Here is a 12,399-nt window from a genome sequence, read left to right on the forward strand (position 1 = left end):
GGTTTAGGCCCTGTGTCTTGATACAGCCCTGACTTTGTTCTGCCTCGCTGCTTAATTAAAAAACTAGTTTAAGGTGTCCTGCACATGTGATATATATTTTTCCCTATATGAAGTCATTTTTTTGAACAAAACTCAAAACAGAGCCTGTGATATTCTGGATTAGGCTCTTAAAAGGATCAGGACAGAAGGACGTGGATAGGTGCCTTTATTGAACAGCAGGACATCACACACTAACTTGTTGTTTCTTAGCGGTGCAGAAAACTACCCTTTTTTGTTGTTATATATTGGTCAACCAAGAACTAGCCCTGTAACAGGCACTTCTGTATTTTACCACTGGGGGGCAACAATTCACTCTATTACATTCCTCCCCTTTTAGATTTGTAATTGAAGTAAGCAACCCTTTAAAGAATGTATTTCACTGCCCCCACCAAAAAGAAATATTCTGTGGCCCTTACGAACAATGAACAAATGTAGCCATTACTTTTATTATTAAACTGTTCACTTCTAAAATAACTGGCAGTAAATAGCTAAAACATAACTCTACATTTTCAAAGATTCAGTCTCTTTGGGGGAACTCTGCGTCTCTCTGGGTATCTGCGTTCCACAGATGGGCTTTGGGTGGTTTCTGGGTTGGATACTGGTGGTTCATCGGTTGTCTGTTTAGGTGGTTCAGGAGGTAAGGAGTGTGATGTTAAAATCCCAGGTGGACTTGGTGGTAACTCTGGAACAACACCGTCCATAATCACTTCTGGCCGTCCCTCCGAAACCGGTGAAAATATAACTGGGGGTTTCTCCACAGTCTGTCTCCATGGTAACAGGTGATCCACATGTATTGTGCGTGTTCTCTGTCCCTCTTGTATCAGGTAAGTAACACTTCCCATTTTCTTCAGAACTGTTCCCTGAGTCCATTTTGTTTCCCCCCCCCCTGAAGTTTCGGATACGCACAGCGTCTCCCTCCGAAAAAACACGAACAGGTTGGGTTTTGTAATCATGGTGTCGCTTCTGCTCAGACTGTTTCTGTTCAATGTGTCTGCTTAGTTCAGGTTTCAGCAGGCTGGAGCGAGTCCGGATCTGACGTTTCAGGAACAACTCTGCTGGTGTACGACCCGTCACAGTGTGCGGTGTACTGCGATACATGATAAGGAAGTTTGCCAAACGATGACTGAGTGGCAATGTGGCCTTACCATCTGCTTCCAGCACATTTTTCATCAGGGATCGTTTCAGGATTTGTACTGACCTCTCTGCTGCCCCGTTTGATGCAGGATGATAGGCAGGAACAGCTGTGTGTCTGATCCTATTTAACTCCAGAAACTGACTGAATTCCTTTGACACAAGTTGAGGTCCATTGTCTGAAACAAGCTCTTCTGGAAGTCCATATGAAGCAAATAACCCTCTCAAAACCTCAATGGTGTTGTGTGAGGTAATGGATGGCATAGGGAACACTTCCAACCATTTTGAATGACTGTCAATGACAACTAAAAAGTACTGCTTGCCTTTTTCAGCGAAATCAATGTGAATCCGTTGCCAAACTCTCTCAGGCCACTTCCACGGATGGAGTGGTGCAACGGGTGGTGACTTCTGTACAGCCTGACAGACTGAGCAGCTTTGAACCAGTTCTTGTATATCACCATCACAGCCTGGCCACCACAGGTAACTGCGAGCGAGTGCTTTCATACGACAGATACCTGGATGTTCATGATGCAGGTCTTCCAGCACTTTCTGTTGGTAAACCGGTGGAATGATGACCCGTTGTCCCCAAAGAACACATCCTTGTTCTGCTGACAGCTCGTGTCTGCGTGTAAAGTAAGGCTTAAGTGATTCGTCTTGCATATAACTTGGCCACCCATTCATGGTGTAGCTCCAGACCTTGCTGAGGATTGGATCCTTCATGGTTGCTCTCTCAATGTCTTTAGCTACTATTGGTAGCTCTTCCACATGTGAGAAATAGAAGATACTTCCCTCAGCGGCAATGTTGTCTGGCGTATTCCGAGGTAGACGTGACAATGCATCTGCATTAGCATGTTCAGCTGATCTTCTATATTCAATGTCATAATTGTATGCCATTAGAATAAGAGCCCAGCGTTGCATTCTTAGTGCAGCGAGTGTTGGGACAGCTGACTTTGGCCCTAGTATAGCCAGCAGTGGCTTATGATCTGTTATGAGGGTGAATTTCCTTCCATACAGATATTTATGGAATTTCTTTACTCCAAAAATTATGGCAAGGGCCTCTTTTTCTATCTGGGCATACTTTCGCTCAGCTTCAGTTAATGTTCTTGATGCGAAAGCCACAGGCCTTTCCTCTCCATTTTCCATGACATGAGAGATGACTGCGCCCAATCCATAAGGTGATGCATCGCAGGCTAACTTCAGTGGCAGATTTGTGCTGTAGTGCACCAACACTTTGTTCTGCAGCAGTAGACTTTTTGCATCCCTGAATGCTTTTGCACATTCCATGGTCCAAATCCATTTAGCATCTTTTCTCAACAGGTTATGCAAAGGCTGAAGAATGGTGGATGGATTTTCCAAAAATCGACTGTAGTAATTTAGAAGACCAAGAAAGGACTTCAGTTCAGTGACGTTTGTTGGTTCTGTTGCATTTGCTATGGCTGCTACCTTTTCCTCTAAAGGATGCAGACCATCCCTGTCAATACGATGTCCCAGGTACTCCACACTGCTCTGAAGAAAGTGGCACTTGGAAAGCTTCACTCTGACACCATGCTTCTCCAGACGTGTGAGTACTTCCTCCAACCTCTTCAAATGATCCCTTTCAGATGAAGCAGTGATGAGGATGTCATCCAAAAAGCAGGTCACATGCTCCATCCCCTGAAGGATTTGATCCATCACAGACTGGAAAAGAGCCGGAGCACTGGAAACACCATAGCTGAGGCGATTGTACTTATAGAGACCTTTGTGTGTGTTGGTGACCAGATACTTCTCTGATTCTTCATCTAACTGTAGCTGCTGATAGGCATGAGAAAGGTCAAGTTTACTGAAGGATGTTCCTCCAGCTAAAGTGGCAAACAAATCTTCCGTATTTGGAAGTGGATATCTTTCCTCTTCAACACACTGGTTGACACTGACTTTGTAGTCACCACATATCCTAATTGTTTTGTCTGCCTTTGGCACAGTAACAATAGGGGATGCCCACTCACTTTTCTCAACCTTTGAAATAACCTTCACCTTTTCCAATCTGTCCAGCTCCTTTTCCACAGCTTCTTTTAGTGCATAAGGAACTGGGCGAGCTTTACAGAAAATTGGTGTGGTGTTTGGTTTAGTGTGGATTCCAGCTTTAAATCCTTTTATGCAGCCTTGGTCATCCGAAAACACTGCCTGATGGCGCTGAATCACTTCTAGTACTCCTGGCTTTGCTTCTTTCTGCACCAGTACCTTGTGTACTGTGAAAATCTGTTTCCAGTTCAGCTGTAGTTTCTTTAACCAGTTTCGTCCAATCAGAGCTGGTCTGTCTCCCTGAACAACGATCAGTGGTAGGGTGATGTTTTGAGTCCCATACTGTACTGGTAACATAATATATCCACGCACAGCAATGTGTTGGCCTGAGTAGGACTTGAGCTTTAGCCCACTGGCTGGTTTTATAGGGAAATGAGTGAGATGCATCTGATAATACTTGTCTGATACTACCGACACTGCTGATCCTATATCCAGCAGCATGGTGGTGTTCTTGCTCCCAAGCGCAACATCCACTGTCTATCCCTTCTCACTGGAGGTGATGGAGTACATTGAATATACTCCAAAAAGTTCAGCTTCATTATTCCTACTTGAGCATTCATCCTCAGTTTCCAAATACTGAGTTTGCTGACTGAATTTTTTATTCGTGCAAGCACGTGCAATGTGTCCTATTTTTGCACAAACATGACACTTTTCACTCTTAAATTTGCACTCACGTGCTGAATTCTTTCCACCACAACAATAACATGGTTGCTTCATTCCTGTGTGTTTTTTAGGTCCCTTCCAGTTCTTTGGCTTGTTATTGCCCTCTTGCCTGTTCTGTCCTTTCCATCCTTTGTTGAAAAAATTTGGAGCATTTGTCAAGGCATTTACGTGGTGAGGGTCCTGGCGTCCTGAGAACTCCATCGTATTTTTCGAAGCGAGTTCCATGGATACGGAAATCTCACATGCACGTGGAAATGTAAGATCCTTTTCCGATAGTAGCTTGCGCTGCACAGCATCAGAACGCAGCCCACTAACAAAACGATCCCTCAGGGCCTCATCCAAATATTGTCCAAAATCACATGTGGCTGACAACTGCCTCAGGGCGACAACATAGTCAGAAACTGCCTCCCCTTCTTTCTGGTTACGTTTCTGAAAACGAAAACGCTCAGCTATCACCACTGGAGTCGGCTTATAATGCGCACTTAACGCCCCAGTCAGCGCTGCACATCCCATGGTACTCGGTACCCTCGGAGACACAAGATTCTTTAGCAGCCTGTATGTATCTGCTCCGATCACAGAGAGAAACGTGCACACTTTCTTCTCATCGGAAACATCATTTGCCAACATCCATTGCTCCAACCGCTCCAAATATGACTCAAAATCTTCCTTCGATTCATTATACTCTTCAACACGACCCACATGCATCGCCATGTTAGCTCACCAAAAGCTGTTCCGCTGCAGCCGTGAAGAAAACGTCTTGATTTGTCTTTTTCTTTACATGTGAACACAACCCTCCTACAGCCTCTGTCACGCTGTGGAAATCTTTAGAATCCTCGTCGCCAGTTGTGATATTCTGGATTAGGCTCTTAAAAGGATCAGGACAGAAGGACGTGGATAGGTGCCTTTATTGAACAGCAGGACATCACACACTAACTTGTTGTTTCTTAGCGGTGCAGAAAACTACCCTTTTTTGTTGTTATATATTGGTCAACCAAGAACTAGCCCTGTAACAGGCACTTCTGTATTTTACCACTGGGGGGCAACAATTCACTCTATTACAGAGCCAATTAATCTTTCAGTCATTTCTAAACCCCCCCCCCCAAAAAAAAATAAAAAAAAATCCCACATACATACTACCCTTTAGGGCTAAGCCCCGGGTGTTTCAAATGTCTGGCTCCGCCTCTGGTGAACACGTTCTCCCACGGTCACCCTGAAGCCTAACCTTGGTCTTTGGGGACCCCTGATGTCTGGGCCCGGACGGTGACGTCACTGGCTCGCGTTCACGGTTCGCTCTTTTCTGCTGGGACGCGTCCCAAACCGTTCAGCTGCCGCCTCGGGCTTCGGGAGCGGGCACGGCGGGGTCCGGGACGCGCCGGTGTTCGAACCACACCGACACCAGGCCCCGGGCCGCTGGCACAGGGAGCCGCTGGGGTCCCGCAGGGCAGGGAGTGTCCCGGGGGAGGAAGGCGGTGCTCTGAGTGGGACGCGGCCGGCGGGGCTCCGTCAGCTTACGCGGAGCTCCGCCGCGGCGCAGACATCTTGGCACCGAACGGTGAAGACGGAGGGTCCGGTCCTGACGCCCCGATGGATCGACGGCGAGGCTCGCGGTCCAGGAGGAATCCTCGCCGGGAGCCAGCGGCCTGTCCGCGGGGCCGGGGAACACCGGCAGCGGTCCGCGCTCTGCCCGTGAGTCCGTCCGTCCGCACTGCAGCAGCGGTGGCTGACCGCTGCGGCAGCGCTAGCAGCAGCTGCTAACGGCTAGCTCCGAAGCAGCCGTCAGAAATCCCGGTTTTCGCTCCTGGCGCTGACCGCTCCCGTCTTTCCCGCCTGAGCTGCGGTGTACTGTCCACAGTGAGAGCCGAGGAGCCGCCCTTCAATTCGGCTCACCCATAAGGAAGCTTCGTGTAAGACAAACGAACCTTTTTAGCGTTTTTATGTGTCGCTGTCGTCGATAAATACCATTCTCGTGAGCGGCGCCGAAACCTACGTGACTGGGTAGAAACATCAGTCCTCCCGTCCAGGTACAAATAACTGGGGGGACACACGAGGCTGCCGAAAACAGCGGCACAGCCTGCCGTTACCGGCCGCTAAACGATCTGAAGGGTTTCCTTCGCCATCCCGGGAAATTTAACACCAACGTTAAAACGGAGATTTCTTCAATGGAGTTCGGAGTGCGCCCCTTTTAAGGTTTATCAGCGGGTAACTGCAGGCTGTCAGCGTACATTTTAACCTTCAGTGTGGAGATGTTCTTGTTGTGTGCACATATGTGAATATCAAAACGCCTTTTCGTGTCTACGATTAAAATAAATATGTCATATGAAACAATAAAAGGGGAGAACATGTCCGCCAGCATTTAAACACTTCATCTTTATAATCTGAAGCATCCGCACGGAGTGGTGTAGCTTGACGTTTACAGGGAAACCACAAATGCATCTTCATATTTATACAAACGAGCTTTCTTTAGAAAAGATGATGTATATTTATAAGAAGGTAAACTGACAGCTGGTCTCTGCGTGTGAAATTAAAATAATGATGGACTCTGCTTTATTTACGACGCTCTGTTCAGGTGCTGCTCTGACAGTCAGATTTCAGAGTGTTCAGCTGCCTGCCTGTCATAAGGATTACTGCGGATTCATTTCCAGCTGAGCGATGTTTCTGTGCATGGATGCCGAGGTCCACATTTCATGTTGCAGTTTAACATTATGTCATCAGCTGGCCAGGGATGGGAACTGATAGGAATTTAGCGATTCCAGTATTGATTCTCTTATGGATTGTTTTTCACCAGCATCACTAAGACATTACAGTCATGTAAATGAATCACACGCTGTGGGTCGCATGTTTGAGCGTGCTGAGGTTTCCTTCTTCTTTGTACTCGGTAACATATTACACAGAACACTTCGTTCTACTATTCGTTACTTTCATGTTCCTCTGTAAAATGATCTGAAGCGCTTATAATCACCATCTAACGATATAACCATGAGGCTACAGCCTCATGTTAGGGGCCTCGCCTCGAGTGCCGGTGTCCTGCAGGTTTTAGATATCACACCTGAATCAAATGATTAGTTAATTACCCGGCCCCTGGAGAACTACAAGACAGGTTGAGGAGGTCATTTAGCCATTTGAATCAGCTGTGTTGGATCGTGGACACCGGCCCTCGAGGCCTGGAGTTGCTCACCCCTGTCTTGGTACAACGCAAAAATGAAAACCAGCACAAAAAGCGGTCGCCACGGTGATTCTGAACAGGTAGAGGAGGCTGCAGCCTGACGGCTCATCTGTTTGTTACCTGGTGCACTCTGGGTTCTTGGCTAGCTCAGCATTAACATGCTGTCTGTGCAGTTGCTTGTAAAGAGTGAAGTTGTGTTAGCAGCAGACTGCAGTTTGTATCTCGCCCTTTTGTGCAATAAAATAAAAGTGACGTGCATATCCACGCTGGAGACTGCACCGCCGTTTTCCTCCTCCGACACGCCAACTAAAATCAGCTGATCATAGCACGAGTGCAAGAACCGATAAGCGGGATCGATAGCTCAACGACCAGGAGGAATGGAGTTTTCCGAGTCGGGAACAGTGCCCTCTGCTATGTGAAGTGTTTCCCAGGCGCTGCCTGTAATAACTTGCGCCCTGTTCTTGTCTGTGCAGCTGCAACTCTCCGTTATGATTGGCTCTGACTGACGGTGTCAGCTCCTCATCCACGATTGCGGGGGAGGTGTTGATCTCCAGAGCTTGTCACCATGACAGCATGCTCAGAATCTTTTACTCAGGGCAACCTAGCATGATTCAGGGCTCGAAGTCATACTCCGAAGTTACTGTAGCCCCTCCCCTTTTAGACAGCTGGCTTCTGATTGGCTGACCCTCACAGGCATCTGTATGGTGCTTATGATGTCATATAGATCCCAGAGTAGAAAAGTCTTAAACGGCCCTCACTGTTCATCCTCCAGCAGTAACCATGGAAACGTGTTTCCATGGTAAAGATGTTGGAGTGTTTCCACACCCATACAGGATGTAACGCAGCGAGCCCGCTGAGGTCATCCATACAGATTCATTAATGTTGATTGATTACTGATCGATCCGGCCCAGAACTGAAACCAGGAACACCTGGTCATGTGACAGCTCGTCAGTAGCTGTAAATGCAGAATGAACCTAATCTGTGACAGTCAGCTGGGGTCAAAGGTGAGACGCTGCACCAAACGCTGCTTCCTGTGATTGCCCTCTGCAGCGCTGTCACTGAAGCATTCCGAGGTTCAGCTTTCCATTTAATCTCGAATCCAGCCATCTGTCTGATGACGGTGAGTGGAGGAAGCTCGTTGTACCGTCGGCCGTTTCCCGTGGTTACCGCAGCCTCGCTTCACTCTCTTTTTGGATGCTGAGTCTGCGTCAGGAGGCGGGGCTGCTTCGATGTGAAGCTGATCGTTTAGATTTAAACTCTGATCTCACGGTTGCACCACGACTCTCCTGGACCAATCAGAGGCAGTGTGGAGTCACACGGTGTGCTGTGCTGTTCGATGGTGATCAAGTCAAGTCAACTTTATTTGTCAATTCTGCCACATGTACAGGACATACAGAGAATAGAAATTTCGTTACTCTCAAACCCTAGTGATTAAAAAATGCGATGGAGCCCTGAGGCAGGTGCTCTCCCACCGCCGTTGCAGAGCTGCGTGCTGAACGTGACGCTCTGCAGCTTCCTTCGGTCCTGCAGACATGCAGAGGGAGCCTGTTGCTAGGCAACAGCAGCAGGGCTGCGGCGCTGATGGAAAGCTCAGTGAGTGACGCCGGGCTCACAGGTGAGCTCGCTGGTCCAACCTCCAGCCGATGCACAGCGTCTGCTCCGACAGGCCCGTCAGGACCTCGGGTATAATGGAGACGTCTGAGCGCAGCGTTCGAACAGCTGGAGCGGCAGCGGCGTGGACGTTAGTGGATCAAACACGTAGCGCACTCTGACCCGGACGACCCCGATCACCTCGTGTTCAGGCTGAGGAGGCAGTCTCAGATGACGGAGAGCTTTTTTTACGATGTTGGCTCAACTGTGCGTGTGCATCGGGGTCTGTAACGATCACCGCGGTGTCGGCCATGTTTGATATCTGGATACAGTCAGGTGCAGGTGACAGGAACAGGAACCCCAGAGTGCTCACCTGTCCTGTTCAACCACCTGAGGACTGACGTAGCGACGCCAACCCGGCGACCGTGCGGTAAAACCCGCCGCTCAGCTCCACAGGTCACGTCTGTGGAGACGTGACCTGTGGAGACACTGAGTTTTTGGCACGCTGCTCTGACCTTTTATTACTGAGTGTTTCTGACATCGAGCGAGTGGTCGCGAGCTCTGACCACATTCCTGCATCGCTGCACGGATGCCGTCAGGAATCATGGCAGATCGGGGCTGGAGGACATTTCCTCTTTAAGGGAGGGCGTGACCGAAAACTGCGGCGCTGACCGACGTGTTTGGAAGTGTGGCTGCGGGGGAGGGTAAAGTGTGATTTCAGGTATTACCTCAGCAGTGTTTCTGTGACCCAAGCTGTGTCCCAAAGCGTAGGCTGCGTCCTCCTGAGGACCCGGCCTTTGCGGTCTACGTGGGCCGGGTCCTTTGAAGACCGAGAAGGCCGGAAGAGCGAGGTTGTGAAATTGGACGGTCCAGCCTTCAGATTTGCGTCATCGCTGTCTGGGTGGGGTTTAATGAACTTGGCCGTCTGCTCCGTGCTATCTAAATATAACAGGACACTGGAGTAAACTCTCGACCGTCTCACACTTCTGTTTAATCAGTTTTCTGTTTGACGTTTATTCAGCTGTGTGAAAATCCTGGAGGAACCCACCCGATGGATTAATAAAGTTTTATTTAATCTAATCTAATAACTTTGATCTCAGCCAAACCGATTTACTTTTACGATTTAAGTTATCCGAGTGACTTAAATATCACGTTTAACCTGAGTAGCGAAAGACAGCGGGGATCCGCTGCCCTCGCCAGCTCGAGTGACCATTGAATCCCGGCTAGTAGGGGTGCAACGATACTCGTATGGATATTGAACAGTTCGATACAGTGCTTTCGGTTCGGTACGCATATGTATCGAACAATACAAATTAAAAAAAATTTTTTTTTTTATTTTATCAACTTTTCTTCTGACTATGCTGTCTGTCTTGAGCGCTCAGTGGATCTGCGTTCGACTACTCCGCCTAGGCTGCACTGTCAAGCGCAGATCCACTGAGCGCAGCACAAGCACAGAAGCGAAGCTCATTGCAACATGGCAAATTTATTCAGATTTTGGTCTTCATGTGACGTATGACCCTGAAGGTAAGCGCGTCATGGACTAAAGTAAAACAGCATGTTGGATGTGCCACACAATGCTCAATTACATTGGTGTGAACTAGTGTGTTAGCGCAGTTAGCTCGTTAACGTGTTGGTCGTCCAGCCCCACGCACGGGGCGATCCGCGGTAGCTCATTAACGGAGATTTGCCGTGTTGTGGCGTTAAGGTCATTTCAGATTAACGCTGACAGCACTAGTGGGAACACAACGAATATGACTGCACATTTACTCCGACATCATCCTAGTGCAAAGACAAGTGGAAGCAGACAAAAAAAAGCAAGCATGCTACTAACTTTAGCCGAGTCATTTAGACAGCTGTTAGCACAGGATTCTCCTTATAGGGACCTGATATGTTTAATATGCTGCTGAGAATATAGCCCAGAAGAAGCGGATAGTATAGCTTTTATTTTGAAAGAGCCATTTCTCTGTAATAAACTCTCTTTTCCAAAGATGAGTGATTCCTCCATCAAACTGTACTTTTGAGTTAAAATATATATTTATAATTTTAATAAATGTCAAATTAAAAAGGTATGAACATTTTTTTGTATCGAAAAAATATCGAACCGTGAATTTTGTGTATTGTTGCACCCCTACCAGTCAGCTATCGAGCTGGTGGGTAGCAGACGTCTCTGAAAACGTCGGAGCACTTTTGCAAATATGTGATATCTTGATAAACCGAGCAGATATTTGAAGGTTACACAGCTGCATTCACGCGAAAATATGTAAATTGTCATTGTTGGAAACTGGAATTGGCTGAGCTGCGCTATGAATTCTGGGATATGGTGGGCCACGAACGACGCACCCGACCCATCCTTCAAATTCGGGGAAATAAAGGGCGTATCTGTCGGCCGCATTTGAAGGAGTCGACGAATTGGGACAGCCTTTATCGCCTGGCTGTGACGTAATCAGCCTTCAAATGCGGCCTCCGAAGGATGCAGCCAACGTTTTGGGACACAGCTCCAGTGTGTGGTTTGTTTGTTTTTTCCTAAACAGGAAGGGGCGTGTCCCATGGTGCCGCTGTGCTGCTGCTGCGGCTCTGTGGTTTTTTTAGGTTTTGATTTTTGTAGCGTTGGACAAGAAAATCAAAACCTAAAGAAAATACAGCGCTGACAGAACTTCCTGCAGGGGGCGCCAAGCACCAGGCTGCTGGACATGAGGAGGTCTGCACACTTCCTGTGACCTTCATCAAGTTTCAGGTGAGAACAGGAAATCGTCACATACACGCTGAATTTCACTCTTCATCATCTGCTGCTGATTAACTCCTCCTCTTCCTCCTCCTCAGGTTTTGTGGCTCGTTCAGGTGTGACAGTCTTGGAGGCGTCGCTGACGTTCGGCGATCACGCCACAGCTGGATGTTTGAGGCTGATGTGTGCACTTCCTGTTTGTGATCGCTGTCAGAGCGTTTCCATCTTCCTCAGTAAAGCAGAGTGAAAATAAACTTTCCGAGTGTCTCAGTCTGTTTACGTGAACCCGCCCATCACGCTGACGATGTCATCATGCTGATTAGACTCCTTTGATTTGACATTGCAGCCTGTTTCAGCCACCAGTGCTGACTGGTGCTGGACCAGTGAAAGCGGCGTGACGCGTGCTTACTCACAGTAGACTGTAAATAAAAGATGGACTCCAGGCTGCTTTGATCCAATCAGAAATGACAGGATGGAGTCATCAGCTGACGCTTGGTACCACAGATACCTGCGCATTAGTAACATCCAATCAAAATCCTTGAATTTCACTAAAACTGGAGCTCCGCCTTTGTGGACGCTCTGTACAGTAACCTCACAGCAGCCATATTGTTGGTCACATGATGTCATTAAAAACAGCACAAACACATCCAGTCCTGATATCACAGCAAAGCGTGTAACAGACACGCAGTCCACAGTGTCCATTTCATGCTGTGACCCTCCAAATGTGCAGTAAGCTGCAGAGCCAGCAGAGGGAGACATTTCAAGCCAACATGGAAATTATGACGTGAAACATTCAAACAGACATTAAAACTTTTACATGTAAACACAGGTTAGCGTGTACACGCTTTGCTGTAATACTGGGTTGGTCCAGAGGTCCACACTGCAGATACTGCAGATGCTGTGTGTTGAAATGCGGAGTTTGAGAAGAGCGCAGCACAAAATCAACTGACTGGTAATGTTCACGGCTTGTAGACTTGTGCGAAAGATCTTTTTTTTAGAAAGATCTTTTTTTTAGAAAGATCTTTTTTTTTTC

At 47.7% G+C, this 12,399-nt stretch overlaps 1 long non-coding RNA gene across 1 annotated transcript; it reads left to right on the forward strand.

The window, feature by feature from the left end:
* The first annotated feature begins 5,077 nt into the window (after window positions 1–5,077).
* LOC113036884 (uncharacterized) lies at window positions 5,078–11,620 on the forward strand. The gene is made up of 3 exons (XR_003274516.1): window positions 5,078–5,577; window positions 11,176–11,378; window positions 11,465–11,620. It is a non-coding gene; the product is annotated as an uncharacterized LOC113036884 (long non-coding RNA).
* The last annotated feature ends 779 nt before the right edge of the window (window positions 11,621–12,399 follow it).

The sequence above is a fragment of the Astatotilapia calliptera genome, chromosome 14 (assembly GCF_900246225.1).
Source record: "Astatotilapia calliptera chromosome 14, fAstCal1.2, whole genome shotgun sequence".
Classification (NCBI taxonomy): Eukaryota; Metazoa; Chordata; class Actinopteri; order Cichliformes; family Cichlidae; genus Astatotilapia; species Astatotilapia calliptera.